Raw genomic sequence first — 11,248 nt, forward strand, 5'->3', positions numbered from 1 at the left:
CTTCTCCGGAGTTTTAGATATCTGGCAGGGGTTAAATACATCCATATAGCCTCAAGGGCTATATGTGATGTATTTTTCGCCATACAGGTATTATACATTGCTGCCCAGGGCGCCCCCCCCCAGCGCCCTGCACCCTCCGTGACCGCTGTGTGAAGTGTGCTGACAACAATGGCGCACAGCTGCAGTGCTGTGCGCTACCTGATGAAGACTGAGAGTCTTCTGCCGCCTGGTTCCGGACCTCTTCATCTTCAGCATCTGCAAGGGGGGTCGGCGGCGCGGCTCCGGGACGAACCCCAGGGCGAGCCCTGTGTTCCGACTCCCTCTGGAGCTATGTCCAGTAGCCTAAGAATCCAATCCATCCTGCACGCAGGTGAGTTGAAAATCTCTCCCCTAAGTCCCTCGATGCAGTGAGCCTGTTGCCAGCAGGACTCACTGAAAATAAAGAACCTAAAAACTTTTTCTAAGCAACTCTTTAAGAGAGCCACCTAGATTGCACCCTTCTCGGCCGGGCACAAAAACCTAACTGAGGCTTGGAGGAGGGTCATAGGGGGAGGAGCCAGTACACACCATGTGATCCTAAAAGCTTGCTTTTGTGCCCTGTCTCCTGCGGAGCCGCTATTCCCCATGGTCCTGACGGAGTCCCCAGCATCCACTAGGACGTTAGAGAAATGGGGTTTATTGTGTGCTGTTTGATATGATGATTTTTTTTTCATATTAGTGGTGGAAATTGTGTGATGAATAGAGTTTATCACTGTAAAACAACAAGATAATCTTGGGTGTTACCAAGCCTGAAACGTTTATGACACCCAGATCATGAAACCCCTGGCAACGACCATTACTCCCCTGGCAATGAGCATGACACCCAGCACATGAAACCCCTGGCAACAAGCATTACACCCATGGCAACGAACATGACACCCAGAGCATGAAACCCCTGGCAAAAAGCATGGAACCCAGAGCATGAAACCCCTGGCAACAAGCATTACACTCCTAGCAACAATCATAACACCCAGAGCATGAAACCCCTGGCAACAAGCATTACTCCCCTGGCAACGAGCATGACACCCAGCACAAGAAACCCATGGCAACAAGCAATACCCCCCTGGCAATGAGTACGACACCCAGAGCATCAAACCCCTGGTAACAAGCATGCAACCCAGAACATGAAACCCCTGGCAACAAGCAGGTAATTTTAAAGTTATTAAAAGCCTTACCGTAGGGCATAATGTATCATGGGCATTGTAGTGTTTGGCATAATATAGTGCAGGGGGCATAGTATGCTGCAAGGGGCATTACTGTGTGGGGCTTAATATGGTGTGGGGTGTAAGGTAGTCTTTTCCTGCGAGACCATGGCCATTTTAGTGAGGCCACGCTCATTTTGGATGTGGATCATTAGATCGACACTGTCTAGGTCGACAATGTTTAGGTCGACCACTATAGGTTGACAGTCACTAGGTCGACAGGGTTGTTGAGGGATGAGTTGTTGTGGGGGGTTTTGTGTTGTTTTCTTCATAGAGTGACCCGGGAACCCCAATTAGTGCACCGTGTCCCCTCGCATGGCTCGCTTCGCTCGCCATGCTTCGGGCAAGGTGCCTCACTCCGCTACTGCTTCGCTCGGCACAGATTACCGTTCCAATCGTAGTCTACGTGGATCGTTAAGTATGAAAAAGTTTAAAAAAAAGAAGAAAAAACCCAACTCATGTCGACCTTTTGACCTGTCGACCTAGCACATGTCGACCTAGAAACCCAGTCGACCTTCCAACCCTGTCGACCTAGTGACTGTCGACCTATAGTGGTCGACCTATACATTGTCGACCTAGACAGTCTCGATCTTCAGACCGGATCCCCTCATTTTAGCAGGCCACACACCCATTATGTCTATGGGGAGGGAGGGCATTTTAGAATATCTATAGGGGAGTGCAATTTTTTACTGTTCGCACTAGGAGACAAATTGTCTAGAAACAGCCCTGTATTGCTGTATGGACACAGGGCTTACTTCAGCATGGATTGCAATTGCAGAGCTGCTCACAGCAACTTTGCATATGCAATCCTTAACAATGCAAATGCACGAGGAGGTGAATAGTATACCATCAGTCGCAATGTTCATCTGCCTGAGCTTACTCAGACCACCTGTCGCATTGTGGCTTGCAAGGCCAAGGAAACTGCGTACGTGATACAGTCCTTGACTTCACCACTACTATAAAACGGGCGTAACATGCCCCCATTTTCAGCAATGCTGGCTGCCCCTCCCCCCAAATGCTTCTGCCTGTCAATCAGGCAAGGGCATTCGCATTACTGTGATGCAATCGCTGTACCTGTTCTGCACATGCACAGAACGGGTGGTCTTCAGGTTGCTGACTGTCGGGATCCCGGCGCACAGTATACCGGCGCCGGAATCCCGACAACCGGCATACCGACAGATTTTCTCCCTCGTTGGGGTCCACAACCCCTCTGGAGGGAGAATAAAAAGTGTGGCGCGCGTAGCGTGCCACCGTGCCCGCAGTGTGGTGAGCGCAGCGAGCCCGCAAGAGGCTCATTTGCGCTCGCCACGCTGTCGGTATGCCGTTGGTTGGGCTCCCGGCGCCGGTATGCTGGTCGCCGGGAGCCCGGCCGCCGGCATACCATACTACACCCCACAGAACGGGTCCTGGCTAGTGCAGTTTCCCGATTATCTTGAAACTGCACGTTGGATCACTTATGCGATCCAACCTGAATTAGCCTCACATTCCTTAATGCTGGGCGTTCAGTGTCAGATAAAAAGTCTGCCAGACGAACACACATTTTATCTCAAAGCCTGATATTGTGGCCAGTGTATGGCAGCACGGTATATGAGTTCGTCCTCTGGGGACAAACATTTCCCCATTCCTCCCCTGTGAAGGAACAGGGGAAATGTTGGGCAGTCGGCCCAGAGAAGCACTACACTATTTGATTTGCTGTTCACAGAATCTCAGATCTTTTTGACAATTTAGACGATTTGGCATGTCCAACTTGAGGTCACTTGACAAATACACTGTACAATTATCTGATTGTTCTGCCAATACCGTTAAATATCCTTTGCCATGCTTGAGAGAAGACTTCAAATACTCCACCAGCATTATTTAATTTGCTCTACAACACCTCAAAGTTAAACTCATCCGCAGTGCTTAAAGTGGTCCTGGAGAGGTGGTGGAACTCACCCCCCCCCCCCCACACCCCACCCCAGCGCCCCAGTGCTAAAGGTATGGTGCACTCTGCAAAAAAGGGTTGTAATCTCAAAAAAGAAAGGGGCGTGGTCACCCAATAGTATCACCAAATCAAATTACGGCGCACAGTAGCACAATCTTATGTTATGACACACATTAGGGCCCTTTATACACAAAGCCCACAGTAGTAGCACCCCAACCACACATAATGACCACAGCAGTAGCAACCCTTAAACAATGCCCTCAGTAGTAGTGCCACTTATGCAATGCCCATTGTAGTGGTAGTGCCCACAGTTGTAGTGCCCCTTATGTAGAGCCCATAGTACATATGGCCCCCAGTGGTAATGCCCCATGTGGTACTGCCCCCAGTAGTTATGCCCCTGTAGAGATGCCTCCTGTAGTGATGCCCCCTGTAGAGATGCTCCTATAGAGATGCTCCCAGTACAGATGCCCCCTGTCAGGAGCGGAATTCCCGGAGGCAACGGAGTCTGTTGCCGCCGGGCTTCCGCCCTCAAGGGGGCACCTGGCTCCTTCATTGTCCCTTGTCTATGTACAGACACCTGGAAGGGCATTTCCGTCGGAGTGGTGTGATACCTGCAGTCAGACACCACAGCAGTCTAAATTACCGTGCAGCGCTCACAGTGCGCTGACAGCCAGACGGGTCCTTCCTGTTAGAGGATCCGCCGAGTGGCGGGCTGAGCATCATCGCGGCGCTCCTCCCGAGTGACCTAGACATTGTGCTTTGGGGGTCGCAGATGTCATGTAACATCCAACTGCGACCCTGAGGAGTTGGATGTGCCGAAGAGCGTTCAGCTTTCAGCCGTTCAGAGATAAGAGCTGCGCGGGACGGGAGTCGGGAGAGGTGAGAACAGCAGCTGCAGCTGCATCATAATGATTTGGTGGCACACAATAAACTCTCTAGTAATTGCAAGACCTTTTGGGGGGGGGGTGAGGGGTGCAGGCGAAAATCTGCTTGGGCCTTGGGTGGGAAGGGGGGCAGGTGTCTGTATGTGCTGCAGAGGGGGTGTTTGGTGAGCAGGTGTCTGTATGTGCTGCACAGGTGGGTGAGCAGATGTCTGTATGTGCTACATAGGGGGGTGAGCAGGTGTCTGTGTGTGCTGCGCAGGGGTGGTGAGTGGGTGTATGTGCTGTGGAGTGGCGGGTGAGCGGGTGTCTATATGTGCAGCGGGGTGGGGGTGGGGGTGAGCAGGTGACTGTATGTGTCCTGCGAGGGGAGGGAGGTCAGTAGGTGACTATGTGCTGCAGGGGGAGGGAGGTCAGTGGGTGACTGTATGTGCTGCGGGGGGCGGGAGGTCAGTGGGTGACTGTATGTGCTGCAGGGGGAGGGAGGTCAGTGGGTGACTGTATGTGCTGCTGGGGAGGGAGGTCAGCTGGTGGCCGTTATGTGCTGCTGGGGAGGGAGCTTAGTGGGTGACTGTATGTGCTGCGAGGGGAGGGAGGTCAGTGGTTGACTGTATGTGTTGTGGGGTGAAGGAAGGTGAGCGGGTGACTGTATGTGTTGCGGGAGGGTGAGCACCGGAGACTGTGTATGTGCTGCAGGGAGGTGCGGTGAGTTGGTGATGGTGTATGACATTACAGAATAAGGAGCACTACTATGTGACATGATGTGAATAAGGGGCACTACTGTGTTACGGAATGTGAATAAGGTTTACTACAGTGCAGTGTAATTAAAATAAGATTACACTACTGTGTGGCTTAATTTGAATTGGGGGTATTGTTGTGTGGATACACCCCTTCACATATAGACCACACCTCGTTTTGGTGCTGTGCCTATTTAGCATGTGGCGGGGTAGGGGGGCACCAACATCTATCTTGCCTCCGGGCTACTGGGATGAAGTTACACCACTGCCCCCTGTAGAGATGCCCCCAGTACAGATACCCCCTGTAGAAATGTCCCCAGTAGAGATGCCCCCTGTAGAGCTGACCCTAGTACAGATGCCCCCTGTAGTTATGCCTCCGGTACAGATGCCCCAGTAGAGCTGCCCCCTGTAGTTATGCCCCCAGTACAGATTCCCCTGTAGTTATGCCTCCAGTACAGATGCCCCCTGTAGTTATGCCCCCCAGTACAGATGCCCCCAGTAGAGCTTCCCCCTGTAGAGATGTCCCCAGTACAGAAGCCCCCAGTACAGATGCCCCTCTTGAGATGCCCCCAGTACAGATGCCCGCAGCAGAGCTGCCCCCAGTACAAGTACAGACACCCCCTGTAGATATGCCCCAGTACAGATTCTCCTGTAGTTATGCCCCCAGTACAGATGCCCCCTGTAGTTATGCCTCCAGTATAGATGCCCCCTGTAGAGATGCCCCACTGCCAGTACAGATGCCCGCTAGTAGAGCTGCCCCCAGTACAGATGCCCCCTAGTAGAGCTGCCCCCAGTACAGATGCCCCGTAGTAAAGCTCCCCCAGTACAGATTCCCTGTAGTAGAGCTGCCCCCAGTACAGATGCCACCTATTAGAACTGCCCCCTAGTAGCACCATTTCACACACACACACACACACACACACACACACACACACACACACACACAACAACAAAAAAACACACACAATACTCACCAGCCCCGCTCCTGCTTCTGGACCGCTGCTGCCCTCCCCCTGGCGCCCGCTCCTCAGAACTATGGGAGATACTTCATGACATCTCTCCCACAGCGCTGCACACAGCCGGAGCTCAGGAGTGAGCTCTGGCTGCCGCTGAGGGGAAGGAGCCGGCGCCCGCTGGTAACACAACCTCAGTGGGCGCCCGGCATCCCCATGCGGCTCTGGGCTCACATTCTTGGTTAGGTGAGCCGGAGGAGGCGGAACTGCGTTCCGTCTCTAATTGGAACTGACGGAACGCAGTTCCGCCCCGTTCCAGCTCACTTTAACCTCTGCTCATCGGTCCATAATACTCTTTTTGTCCACTGTACAATGGGCCTAATTCAGACCTGATCGCAGCAGCAAATTTGTTAGCTAATGGGCAAAAACATGTGCACTGCAGGAAGGGGGGGGGGGGGGGGCAGATCTAACATTTGCAGAGAGAGTTAGATTTGGGTGGGATACATTGTTTCTGTACAGGGTAAATACTGGCTGCTTTATTTTCACACTGCAATTTAGATTTCAGTCTGAATACACCCCACCCAAATCTAACTCTCTCTGCACATGTTATATCTGCCTCCCCTGCAGTGCACATGGGGGCTAATTCAGACTGGATCGCTGTAGCGGCAGCGACCACAGTCTGAATCCCTTTGTGGAGTGCGCACGGGCAGCGGGTGAATTGCGCGTGCACAACCCAGGAGGGGGCATGCCAAAAGCATTAGAACGGAGAACACAAGCGTGTGTGGACCGTTGTGGGGGGTGGGCTGCGGCAGCTGCGTGACGTCGCATGCAGCCGCTGCAACCCGGGACTATCCAATCGCAAACCTCTGCAAATTTGCAGAGGAGTGATCATGTCTGAATTAGGCCCTTAGTGCCCTGTGATTTCTGGGCATTCCCAACCCTGAAAAAACAACTGCACGGAAAGAAGTTCTCAATAGATGATGAAGTGAAAAATGCCACAGCTGCAACACTAAAAGTGATGTCACAAAACAGTCTACTGCACGTCTTTAATTATTGTTGAAACGCTGCAAAAAATGTATTGAATGTGAAGGACGCTACTTTGAAAAAGAAAAATGGTCAGATCCTGTGGAGTCGTCTGATTCTGAATAAAACAAAATCAGACTCATTACTTTTCAATCAGCCCTCGTATCTATCTCTATCCAAGCAGAGTTGGGTACTGTTACAGTTGGCACACTATCAGAGATAGAGAAATTTAAGGGTGAAGTAAAGGTGACATTATAGAGTGTAGCAGCGTTTTTGGTGCTAGAAATTGTGGATATGCGGTAAAAAAAAAACTTGGCCAGGTAGGAGGAAAAAGAGTCAGATGGCTTGGAGAAATTCATATGAAGTGATGGTCATCTATCATGAAACCAGATTGAAGGGGAAGTTCATCCAATCAGAGATGTCACAGCTGTGGGAAAAATAAGATTTTACTCACCGGTAAATCTATTTCTCGTAGTCCGTAGTGGATGCTGGGGACTCCGTAAGGACCATGGGGAATAGACGGGCTCCGCAGGAGACTGGGCACTCTATAAGAAAGATTTGGTACTATCTGGTGTGCACTGGCTCCTCCCTCTATGCCCCTCCTCCAGACCTCAGTTAGGATACTGTGCCCGGAAGAGCTGACACAATAAGGAAGGATTTTGAATCCCGGGTAAGACTCATACCAGCCACACCAATCACACTGTATAACTCGTGATACTATACCCAGTTAACAGTATGAAATATAACTGAGCCTCTCAACAGATGGCTCAACAATAACCCTTTAGTTAGGCAATAACTATATACAAGTATTGCAGACAATCCGCACTTGGGATGGGCGCCTAGCATCCACTACGGACTACGAGAAATAGATTTACCGGTGAGTAAAATCTTATTTTCTCTAACGTCCTAGTGGATGCTGGGGACTCCGTAAGGACCATGGGAATTATACCAAAGCTCCCAAACGGGCGGGAGAGTGCGGATGACTCTGCAGCACCGAATGAGAGAACTCAAGGTCCTCCTCAGCCAGGGTATCAAATTTGTAGAATTTTGCAAACGTGTTTGCCCCTGACCAAGTAGCTGCTCGGCAAAGTTGTAAATCCGAGACCCCTCGGGCAGCCGCCCAAGAAGAGCCCACTTTCCTTGTGGAATGGGCTTTTACAGATTTAGGCTGCGGCAGGCCAGCCACAGAATGCGCAAGCTGAATTGTGCTACAAATCCAGCGAGCAATAGTCTGCTTAGAAGCAGGAGCACCTATCTTGTTGGGTGCATACAGGACAAAAAGCGAGTCAGTCTTCCTGACTCCAGCCGTCCGGGAAACATAAAGTTTCAAGGCCCTGACTACATCCAGTAACTTGGAATCCTCCAAGTCCCTAGTAGCCGCAGGCACCACAATAGGTTGGTTCAAGTGAAAAGCAGATACCACCTTAGGGAGAAACTGGGGACGAGTCCTCAATTCTGCCCTATCCATATGAAAAATCAGATAAGGGCTTTTACAAGACAAAGCCGCCAATTCTGACACACGCCTGGCCGAAGCCAAGGCCAATAACATGACCACTTTCCACGTGAGATATTTCAGATCCACAGTTTTAAGTGGTTCAAACCAATGTGATTTTAGGAAACTCAACACCACATTGAGATCCCAAGGTGCCACGGGAGGCACAAAAGGGGGCTGAATATGAAGCACTCCCTTTACAAAAGTCTGAACTTCAGGCAGTGAAGCCAGTTCTTTCTGGAAGAAAATCGACAGGGCCGAAATCTGGACCTTAATGGAACCCAATTTTAGGCCCATAGTCACTCCCGACTGTAGGAAGTGTAGAAAGCGACCCAGCTGAAATTCCTCTGTTGGGGCCTTCCTGGCCTCACACCACGCAACATATTTTCGCCAAATACGGTGATAATGGTTCGCGGTTACTTCTTTCCTGGCTTTTATCAGTGTAGGAATGACTTCCTCCGGAATGCCCTTTTCCTTTAGGATCCGGAATTCAACCGCCATGCCGTCAAACGCAGCCGCGGTAAGTCTTGGAACAGACAGGGCCCCTGCTGCAGCAGATCCTGTCTGAGCGGTAGAGGCCATGGGTCCTCTGATATCATTTCTTGAAGTTCCGGGTACCAAGCCCTTCTTGGCCAATCCGGAACCACGAGTATCGTTCTTACTCCTCGCCTTCTTATTATTCTCAGTACCTTTGGTATGAGAGGCAGAGGAGGGAACACATAAACCGACTGGTACACCCACGGTGTCACTAGAGCGTCCACAGCTATCGCCTGAGGGTCCCTTGACCTGGCGCAATATCTCTTTAGCTTTTTGTTGAGGCGGGACGCCATCATGTCCACCTGTGGCCTTTCCCAACGGTTTACCAACAGTAGGAATACTTCTGGATGAAGTCCCCACTCTCCCGGGTGTAGGTCGTGTCTGCTGAGGAAGTCTGCTTCCCAGTTGTCCACTCCCGGAATGAACACTGCTGACAGTGCTAGTACGTGATTTTCCGCCCATCGGAAAATCCTTGTGGCTTCTGCCATTGCCATCCTGCTTCTTGTGCCGCCCTGTCGGTTCACATGGGCGACTGCCGTGATGTTGTCTGACTGGATCAGTACCGGCTGGTTTTGAAGCAGGGGTCTTGCCTGACTTAGGGCATTGTAAATGGCCCTCAGTTCCAGAATATTTATGTGTAGGGAAGTCTCCTGACTTGACCATAGTCCTTGGAAGTTTCTTCCCTGTGTGACTGCTCCCCAGCCTCGAAGGCTGGCATCCGTGGTCACCAGGACCCAGTCCTGTATGCCGAATCTGCGGCCCTCTAGAAGATGAGCACTCTGCAGCCACCACAGTAGAGACACCCTGGTCCTTGGAGACAGGGTTATCAGTTGATGCATCTGAAGATGCGATCCCGACCACTTGTCCAAGAGGTCCCACTGGAAGGTCCTCGCATGGAACCTGCCGAATGGAATTGCTTCGTATGAAGCCACCATTTTTCCCAGGACTCGTGTGCAGCGATGCACCGATACCCGTTTTGGTTTTAGGAGGTCTCTGACTAGAGATGACAGCTCCTTGGCTTTCTCCTGCGGGAGAAACACTTTTTTCAGTTCTGTATCCAAAATCATTCCCAGGAACAGTAAGCGAGTGGAAGGAACCAGTTGTGACTTTGGAATGTTCAGAATCCAGCCATGCTGTTGTAGCACTTCCCGAGATAGTGCTACTCCGACCAGTAACTGCTCCCTGGACCTCGCCTTTATAAGGAGATCGTCCAAGTACGGGATAATTAAAACTCCCTTTTTTCGAAGGAGTATCATCATTTCTGCCATTACTTTGGTAAACACCCTCGGTGCCGTGGACAGTCCAAACGGCAGTGTCTGGAATTGGTAATGGCAATCCTGTACCACAAATCTGAGGTACTCCTGGTGAGGAAGGTAAATAGGGACATGCAGGTAAGCATCCTTGATGTCCAGGGATACCATGTAATCCCCCTCGTCCAGGCTTGCAATAACCGCCCTGAGCGATTCCATCTTGAACTTGAAGTTTGTTATGTAAGTGTTCAAGGATTTAAAATTTAAAATGGGTCTCACCGAACTGTCTGGTTTCGGTACCACAAACAGTGTGGAATAGTAGCCCCGGCCTTGTTGAAGTAGGGGTACCTTGACTATCACCTGCTGGGAATACAGCTTGTGAATGGCCTCTAGCACAGCCTCCCTGCCCGATGGAGTCGTCGGTAAGGCTGATTTGAGGAAACGGCGGGGGGGAGGCGCCTCATATTCCAGCTTGTACCCCTGAGATACTACTTGAAGGATCCAGGGATCCACCCGTGAGCAAGCCCACTGATCGCTGAAATTCTTGAGGCGGCCCCCCACCGTACCTGGCTCCGCCTGTGGAGCCCCACCGTCATGCGGCGGATTTGGAAGAAGCGGGGGAGGACTTTTGGTCCTGGGAACCTGCTGTGTGTTGCAGCTTTTTCCCCCTTCCTCTGCCTCTAGACAGAAAGGACCCGCCTTTTCCCCGCCTGTTTTTCTGGGGTCGAAAGGACTGTACTTGGTAATACGGTGCTTTCTTAGGATGTGAGGGGACATGGGGCAAAAATGCAGACTTCCCAGCTGTTGCTGTGGAAACAAGGTCTGAGAGACCGTCCCCGAATAACTCCTCACCCTTATAAGGCAAAACTTCCATGTGCCTTTTAGAATCTGCATCTCCTGTCCACTGCCGAGTCCATAAGCCCAGAGGCGTCACCAGGTGTGGTGACACCCGGTGCGCACCCCTGATGTACTGCCGCGGCAAAAAGGGGGCGTGGCCTTACAGCTAGGGGGCGTGGCTTCGCGGGGAAACTGCTATCGTCACTCTGGGGGCGTGCCCAGCATCTCCGGAGATGCTGGGCTTCCCCCAGAGACGGCCTCAGTGTGCTGTCGGCTCCTCTGCTATGACAGGAGCCGGGTGCTGTAGCGGAATTTCACACTGCAGCACCTGGCTCCTGTCACTGCGGAGGAGCTGACATTTGGTGTCACCCCC

Source organism: Pseudophryne corroboree, chromosome 2, assembly GCF_028390025.1.
Source record: "Pseudophryne corroboree isolate aPseCor3 chromosome 2, aPseCor3.hap2, whole genome shotgun sequence".
In the NCBI taxonomy this organism is placed as follows: Eukaryota; Metazoa; Chordata; class Amphibia; order Anura; family Myobatrachidae; genus Pseudophryne; species Pseudophryne corroboree.